Source organism: Oryx dammah, unplaced genomic scaffold, assembly GCF_014754425.2.
Source record: "Oryx dammah isolate SB20612 unplaced genomic scaffold, SCBI_Odam_1.1 HiC_scaffold_18, whole genome shotgun sequence".
NCBI classification, from domain to species: domain Eukaryota; kingdom Metazoa; phylum Chordata; class Mammalia; order Artiodactyla; family Bovidae; genus Oryx; species Oryx dammah.
The window spans coordinates 44,048,988-44,058,402 of NW_024070202.1; the positions used below are offsets into that span (position 1 = coordinate 44,048,988).

Sequence of the window (9,415 nt, forward strand, 5' to 3'; positions counted from 1 at the left end):
TGTGAGGACTCTACCTCCAGTTCTAGGGGGTGAGTTGAGTCTAGGTACTCACAGAGAAGTCTTTGGTAAGCTAAAGAGTGATTACTTGGTAGAGAACTCAGAAGGACATTAAGACAAAACTCTCTTTTCTCCAACATATACTGAAAATAACCTTGAATGGAGCTATGAGTCTTAATGGTTGTTTTATATAACATTGATCAGCACATAGGTTCTCAATGAATGGAGATTTGTTACCTCACAGAGTAGTCTGTTCTACTTTTGAATTCCCCCTAATTGTTAGGAAGTAATTTCTTTTAACCAAACCAAACATTTCCCCCATGTTATTCCCACCCATTGTATGTAGTTTTACCCTCTAGAATCTTGGCAAATATGGCTGATTTCTTTTGTTGGAAGTTTAAAATTTAATTTAATTTGGCATGGCTGCCTGGACCTCTTTTAATCTGTAAGAGAAAATGAAGCTGTAGCAAGAGTTAAATTTATTTGAAGCAGTAGACCAAGTTTTCCATGTGAAGGCAAATTTTGTCTTGGGATGTGCCAGTCACTAAAGCCTTTTTAATGAGGGCAACTCGGTCTGTTCCTATAAACTGCCAATTTATTCTCCTGGATCTTAAAGGAACACTAGCTCCAGGTGGGCAGGCCTCTTCTGGAATAATAATAACCAAAATAATTAAAAACCAGATTACTGCCCTAGTCCCTCCCCCCGCCCCCATTCCTAAGCCATCTTCATAGCTATAAGAGGAGTATCAAGATCGTCCTCTGAGTTCTAGAGTACTCTTCCTTTCACTGGGCTTCCCTGCTGGCTCAATTGATAAAGAATCTGCCTGCAATGCAGGAGACAGAGATTCAGTCCCTGGATTGGGAAGATCCCCTGGAGAAGGAAATGGCAACCCACTCCAGCATTCTTGCCTGAGAAATCCTATGGACAGAGGAGCTTGGCAGGCTACAGTCCATGGGGTCACAAAAGCAGGACATGACTTAGTGACTAAACTACTACATACTGAGATACTTCCAGGTTCTGCAGAAAGTGTGGCTGTCCCTCGACCACACTCTGCCTTTCTCTGCTGCACTGTTCCCTGCCCTCTTGTTTCAGTAGCTAACATCTCCACAAGTTTTCCTTCTAGAAATGTACTTTCTCAGGCATGTATGACCTCTAGCATTCTCTTCATATTGTGGTTTTACGAATTTTTATTATCATTGTGTTATGGCCTCTTGAGGGGAAAGAGATAAATATGCATTATCAGCTAATTTGAATCAGAATTGTGGTTAAAGTCGTATTTTAATATAAATCATACTCTATAGAGTTTTTGGCATATTAACAGTTCAGTGATTTTTAGCATATTCACAAAGTTGTATAACCATCCCAACAATCTAATTGCAGAACATTTTCATCACCCCAGAGAAGTCACATACCATTAGTAGTCACTTCCTATTTCCTCTACTCTCCTGCCAGCCCTAATCAGTCACTGATCTACTTTCTGTCCATAGATTTGTCATTATTGCTGTTTGTAGAGGAGACGGTACAGATAGGGAGAAAGGTGAGCTCTGGTCTGGAGAGGAGCTTCTACTTCTGATCTCTGCTTATCGGCCATCGCAAAATTTGAAGTTAAAAATCCCTGATTCTTTGAAGATTAATTTCATTCCAAGAATTTCCATCCAATCTCCAAAGGTATTCACATACAGTACCCATAAACATGGGTAGGTAGGTAGGTAGATACTTAATTTAATCTTATTTCATAACTTTAATTTTTGGGGAATGAGTGACCCTAGTGTGCACGCACATGCACACACCCATCTTGTCTTGAGTTGTATTTCAAAGACTTCTTGTTTGGACTGACAATAAAGAACACCATGGCTCAAACACTTTCCTCCAATTCCCTAATTCCTAGGTTAAGATATCCAAATACTAGGTGATGGTAAAGGGTGGGAGTCGATAGAATGAACCATGGGGAACGACTTAGAGAAAACACCCCTCTCTGCCTTGTGTACAACCAGAACAGAGAGAGATAAGGAGGGACAGCAAGTCAGTGAGGAATGGCTCTTTACTGGGTACTTTTTCTAGCCAGGGCATCTGGGCCTCCCCAGCACCTCTACCTCTCAGGAGTGGTCCTTTATGATGTATCAGCTCCCCAAAGCTGCCATTGGCTGTCAGGAGTGTCCTGATGACCAAACAAAGCAGAACAGGTGTGACTCCTCGTTGTCCTGGGGAGAGGTATATATACAGAGGGCAGACCTGGCAGACAGGTAGACAACTGAGTGGCTTCAACATGGCAAAAGTGACCGGTCAATCTTGGGAGCCAAAAACCACAAGCACCAAGCGGTGGAAGAAAAGGAAAACCCTCTCTCAGCCTGGATCAAGAGGCAAGGTGAGATGACCCTGCCCAAGCTCCTCCTCTTTCCCATTTATACCCTCTGCCCCCTCCCCCACCCCAAGATAATCCTGCCCCAGCCTGGCACAAACCTCCTCCTTAGTCCCCCACCCTTTCCCCCACCCTTCTCCCAACCAGTGACCTCTGGGCTCACCATTGCCTTAACAGGTGGTGAAGATATGTAAGAAGGTAAAAAGACCACTCCATGTGTGTTCAAGAAAAAATTACTCCCCAAAAGTTATAACTACAAGAAGACAAAAGAGAACAAGAAGGGCCAAGCTTCAGCCAGTTCCATAGACTGAGCCAAACGCAGCCAGGCCAGGTCTAACAGCCCCTGTAGAACGACACCACTCTGAGATTAAGACCTAAGCAAACAGCGCCTGCAGAGCAAGCTTCGGAGACCTGAGAACAATCTGCTATATCTAGAGTCCTGGCTGCGGAGAAATGGCCAACTGTGTAGACACTGGCTCAGACACTGATGTGAAACATGGGACACAAATGCTGGTTATTAAAATCAGCACGGTGTGAGAAGCCCCTCAAAAAAAATACAATAAAATTAGGCACTCTGCACAGAAATGAACTGTGTCGCTTTAGTGTTGTCTGAGATTATTTCTTAAAGTGAGAGAGAGTGAGATGACAGAGAAGCTTAGCATCTTTGGTTCCCGCATATCTACCTGAGGAGAAAAATGTACATGCAGCTCACCAAGAGTGGAAAATACCCTTTCTGCCAGGTTCTCCAGCTCCTGCAGACCAGTTTTTACCATTTCTGTACTTGGTAGTCAACGCTCATTTTCAAGTGTGAGTGAAGTCAGCAGAGCACAGCAGTGCCAAATTCACTCTAGTAGGTTAAAGGCAATGGAAAGGGAATGGGGGAGAAACAACAAGGAGAAGGCTCTCTGACTTTCTCAGTCATAACACAGAACTGGACTGTGCTGGCCACCTGGAGTAATTCGGTGGTGAGTTGAAGGCTCCTGATCCTCACAGCTCCCTAATCCTTTGCTGGCCTGGTGAGTTTTGTAACGAAGGACAGGATAGCAGCAGTTCCAGCCACTAGAAGAGGGTAGTCACAAAGCCACACGGAGCAGAGGCTTCAGCAGATACTCATTGCTGGCCTGATTCTGCCTACCTTCCTTCGTCTCATGCTCCCATCAGTCTCTCCCATCCCCACCTCCCGCTTTAAGCCCAGAATGGAGTGCTCACTCAAAGTCGCCCACAGAGTTGGAGATGATTGGGAGTCCAGTATTTATTGATTAGAAAGTGATCCTCAGGCATGTGTGTGTCTCTAAAAGAATTTGAAAAACTATTCACCTCCTTATATAACTTTAAGTTGAAATTCAAAGTTTCTATTTCATAAGTTTAAGTAATTACTAAGGATATAATTTGTAATTTGTTGTAAACATTGCTATTGAAAATAAAACTGTTACATCGGTCTTTTCTTTTTTAATTTTTATCTTCATAAATTCCACCCCAGAATTTATGCTATAGAATTAGACTAGAGAAGTGCCACCAGGCAGGGTTATTATTTGGCCTGTATTTTTTCTCTCAAAAGCTTTGAATCTGACCCAGCACGTGATGGGCCATGTGCCATGCCATATGAATGAGATGATTTTTCTTGTGTACACTTTTAAAATATCATGTGATACTGGCCTGAACTGTAAGGACAAGTGCCTGTCTGACCCCTCTGCTCTGTAGCTGTGGCACACATTAGTTACAGGCTATACTTCAACAGTGGAGCCAGTGAACTGATTGTAGGCAGTTGTTCAGGGGTGTTCACTTAAAAACCAGATGTCCAGCGTTGCACAGCTTCTTTTGTGAACAGGAATGTCCTGACCACATTTTGGTAGTGAAAAATACAACACAGGTGTATCTCTCTGGATTTGCTGTTTACAGCATAACACTAAAAACAGTCCTAAATTACCTTTTGGCTCTTACTATATCTTTTTATTAAATTTAAAACAAGTACTTTTGTCCCCAGGAAGATGGTCCAAAGAAAATGATAGCATTAACTGTCTCTGGGAGGAGGAACTGAATAGCCAGGACCAGCATGAAAGGGAAACTTCTATTGTATGTCCTCTTGTATCTGTGGAATGTTAAGCCATGTGAATGTAGTACATGTTCATATTTAAAGTCTTAATTTAAAAAATGAGTTAACTATTTGCTTGCCTGAATTGTTAATAAGATGTATTTGAGTTTCAATCATTAAAACATTTCTGTAGTTCCTAAAGATTTATTTATCCAATAAGCATACATAGTAATAATATAATAGCAACAAGAAAATTACTGTCAGGAAGACATCAAAACAGTATAATTAAGCAGATTATGGGGGAAAAGGGGCCCAATAGGAAATTAAGATTCAGTACCCCAACTTTTTTTTTTGAACAAAGGGAATTCCCTGGCTGTCCAGTGGTTAGGACTCCACACATTGACTGACGGCTGCCCAGGTTCAATTCATGGTTGGGTAAGATCCTGCAAGGCATGAGGCGTTGTCAAATAAAATAAAAAACTAAAAGATTAATACAATGAAATTGATATTAACACTCTTAACCTCAATGTCATGAGTTAAATATGTTACAGATACCAGGTTTTCTTTTTACCGCTGATCACACTCCAGTGTTGGTCTTCCACACTCCAGTGCTATCTGGAACCTTTTTGATCTTGTTAACAGCTTCATCAGACTGTCCTGTCAGGACTTTGCCCTGTGATACTGGATAGCATATTCTATCACCAGAGCTGCTGGTCTTGTTTTTTCAACGATACTGCAGACCTGAGGGTGCTACCCACTTTTACAACTTGAATCTAGGCTCATTTACATTTAAGAGAATCGTGAGAATGTGCGTTAATCAATCATTAACTGTTGCCAGGTGTGTTGTAAGTGGGCGCTGTGGAACTGGCATAAGGCAAGGAAAGAATTGGCTCTCTTTGAAGGAGTTAAATCCTTTAATGATAGACCAGAGACCTAGTAGTAAAATGTTTCCGTGGGTACTATGAACAAATTAATCAAGCCCTGGGAAGGGGTTGTGGGAACCTTTTGTTTATAGCCAGTCAGTTAAAAGCACAGATAACCACTGGGATCTCTGATTGGTGTCTGAGATAGAGGGTGTCCTGATGGGACGGAACCTTAACCTATGGGATTGGATGCTGTCTCCTGGTAGATAGTGTCAGAACTGAATTAAGTAGTAGGACACCCAATTGGTAACTGAGAATTGATTGATGGGGTGGGGGAGAAAACCTACACACTGTAATTGGCATCAAAATTGTAGTAAACAAATAGGTGCAGGATTCAGGTGCCAAACCTAAAGAGGGAACAAGAACACTTAAGTGAGATTACTGTTAGAATTTCTGCGTCTAAGTTAAAAATTAAATGATGAGGCTAGTAAAACAACTTTAAAGTAAAAGAAAGTGGTGCAAACTTCCTGGTTTCATCTCCCTCTGTATTTAAGAAGTAAAGAGTACAATGGGGTTTATATGTGTCCTTTTGAATTATGATTTTCTCAGGGAACATGCCCAGTAGTGGGATTGCTGTGTCATACAATAGTTCTGTTTTTAGTTTTTTAAGGAACCTCCAAGCTGTTCTCCACAGTCAGTTCAGTTCAGTCACTCAGTCATGCCCGACTCTTTGCGACCCCATGAACTGCAGCACACCAAGTTTCCCTGTCCATCACCAACTCCCGGTAGCTGTATCAGTTTACATTCCCAACAGTACAACACTGTTCCTTTTTCTCCATACCCTCTCCAGCATTTATTATTTATAGATTTTTTTGATGATGGCCATTCTGACCAGTGTAGATACCTCATTGTAGTTTTGATTTACATTTCTCTAATGATTAGTACTTTGGCCATCTCATGTGAAGAGTTGACTCATTGGAAAAGACTGATGCTGGGAGGGATTGGGGGCAGGAGGAGAAGGGGACGACAGAGGATGAGATGGCTGGATGGCATCACCGACTCAACGGACATGAGTTTGAGTGAACTCCGGGAGTTGGTGATGGACAGGGAGGCCTGGCGTGCTGCAGTTCATGGGGTTGCAAAGCGACTGTACTGAACGGAACTGAACTGAATGATTAGTGATGTTGAGCATCTTTTCATGTGGCTCTTGGCCATCTGTGTGTCTTCTTTGGACAGATGTCTAGGTCTTCCATCCATTTTTTGATTGAGTGGTTTGTTTTCTTTGATTTTGAGCTCCATCAGTTCAGTTCAGTTCAGTCACTCAGTCATGTCCAACATTTTGCGACCCCATGAACTGCAGCACACCAGGGCTCACTGTCTATCACCAACTCCCAGAGTCTACGCAAACCCATGTCCATTGAGTCAGTGATGCTATCCAACCATCTCATCTCTGTCGTCCCCTTCTCCTCCTGCCCTCAATCTTTCCCACCATCAGGGTCTTTTCAAATGAGTCAGCTCTTCACATCAGGTGACCAAAATATTGGAGTTTCAGCTTCAACATCAGTCCTTCCAATGAACACCCAGGACTGATCTTTAGGATAGACTGGTTGGATCTTCTTGCAGTCCAAGGGACTCTCAAGAGTCTTCTCCAACACCATAGTTCAAAAGCATCAATTCTTCTGCACTCAGCTTTCTTTATAGTCCAACACTCAGGCATCCATACATGACCACTGGAAAAACCATAGCCTTGACTAGATGGACTTTGTGGACAAAATAATGTCTCTGCTTTTCAATATGCTGTCTAGGTTGGTCATAACTTTCCTTCCAAGGAGTAAGCATCCTTTAATTTCATGGCTGCAGTCATGGTCTGCAGTGATTTTGGAGCCCAGAAAGACAAAGTCTGTCACTGTTTCCACTATTTCCCCATCTATTTGCCATGAAGTGATGGGACTGGATGCCATGATCTTCGTTTTCTGAATGTTGAGCTTTAAGCCAACTTTTTCACTCTCCTCTTTCACTTTCTTCAAAAGGCTCTTTAGTTCCTCTTCATTTTCTGCAATAAGGGTGGTGTCATCTGAGGTTATTGATATTTCTCCTGGCAATCTTGATTCCAGCTTGTACTTTCTCCAGCCCAGGATTTGTCATGATGTACTCTGCATATAAGTTAAATAAGCAGGGTGACAGTATCCAGCCTTGAAATACTCCTTTTCCTGGAGGACATACTCTGGTTCCTTTTGGAACCAGTCTGTTGTTCCATGTCCAGTTCTAACTGTTGCTTCCTGACCTGCATACAGGTTTCTCAAGAGGCAGGTCAGCTCAGTTGTTTGTATATTCTGGAGAATCCTTTGTCCATTGCTTCGTTTGCAAATATTTTCTCCCATTCTGAAGGTTGTCTTTTTGGAGGGAGGTCCAAGAGGGAGGTGACATATGTAGACATATGGCTGATCCAGTTCATTGTACTGTAGAAACGAACACAATATTGTAAAGCAATTATATTCTAATTCTTTTTTTAAGAAATAAAGGATATAAACTGGAGAACAAATAGTTTTCTACTTGCTTTGCCCAACAAGACCTCCGAATAGCAGAAGTTACTTCAGAGAAGGAACTGTTTCTATTTGACAAAGAGAAAGGATAAATAACAGGGAGAGAATCATGTATCTTGGTGGGCATTTCTGGGAGTCTCTTTTTTTACCCTGTTCTTTTTTTTTTTAAGTACTTATTTGCCTGCACCGGGTCTTAGTTGCAGCATGCAGGATCTGGTTCCCTGGCCAGGGATCAAGCCCAGGCCTCCTGCATTGGGTGTGTGGAGTGGGAGAGCAGAGTCTCAGCCACTGGACCCCCAGGGAAGTCCATGGGGAATCTTTAATGAGGGTTCCTCTAGATGCCAGACAAGCTGCTCACTATACTGCCCCCATTCCCAAAAAAACACACACAGGGGAATTATCCTCATTCAGGAGCTGAGACACTTAGTATCAGGGCTTCTCTTCTCTTCTGATAAACCTGGGTCCCAAAGAAGGCTCTCAGGTAGACCATTTTTTTCTTAAAAAACATTCTTAATATTTGATCTGAATATTTTCACTTTTTAAATGCAACCTATCAAAATTTTTTTTTCCATTTTCTAGATTATTTCTATTTAAGCCTAACATTGAATTTGTTTTAACAGTGGTATGTGAAGAATTCTGACAGATACATCCATTCATCACTTTTTTTAAAGCTTTTTCATTTGTTTTCACAATATTTACTCCACACTTAACATTGAGCTGTTTTGTTTTATGTTCTTAATCCCATGATTTTCAACTTGCTGTTTAACCTAAACCTCAGACTTGGGAACCATCCCTTCATATACTTGTACTTAATTGTTCATCCTGCCCAGATGTTTTGCATTTGACTGAACATGCCCAGTTCTTTTGACAATTTCTCATAGGTCTAATTTAGCAAACCTTTAATCAGTTCCTGTTCTCTGAACACTCTCCAAGTTGTTTTGTTTTGTTCCTACAGCGTGGCATGTAAAATTGAATATAGCTTGATCCAACTGAAGCCTGGCCAGTGCCAAATCAAACAAAAATAATTGCTTTTATCTTTTTTCTCATATATGTCTTAATATAGTGCTAGTAAGTATTTCTCTCTCATTTCAGTACCGAGTCTCATTCACTTGACACCCATCATAATCGTCAGATGTCACTTGACTTTGTTTCATCTGTGGCTGTCTTAGCTGGTATTTCTGTTTGTTGCAACTTAGTAAAAGTTAGCATTAAAAGTTAAATGTTAAATCCATAGAAGGATTCCTTGTATTTTTATTTCCAAGATTGTTCCATGAACATTTGGTATAAATGTGAATTATTTATCATTCACTAAGGCTTGTATTGGAGAAGGCAATGGCACCCCACTCCAGTATTCTTGCCTGGAAAATCCCATGGACAGAGGAACCTGGTGGGCTACAGTCTATAGGGTTGCTAAGAGTCGGACATGACTGAGTGACTTCACTTGCACTTTTCACTTTCATGCATTGGAGAAGGAAATGGCAACCCACTCCAGTGTTCTTGCCTGGAGAATCCCAGGGACGGGGGAGCCTGGTGGGCTGCCGTCTATGGGGTCGCACAGAGTCAGACACGACTGAAGCGACATAGCAGCAGCAGCAAGGCTTGTATAATTCTGCATCTTTC

General features: G+C 41.8%; 1 long non-coding RNA gene across 1 annotated transcript; it reads left to right on the top strand.

The window, feature by feature from the left end:
- The first annotated feature begins 872 nt into the window (after positions 1–872).
- On the top strand, positions 873–4,534 carry LOC120878137. Its single transcript, XR_005724475.1, has 2 exons — positions 873–2,363; positions 2,535–4,534. It is a non-coding gene; the product is annotated as an uncharacterized LOC120878137 (long non-coding RNA).
- Positions 4,535–9,415: the final 4,881 nt, after the last annotated feature.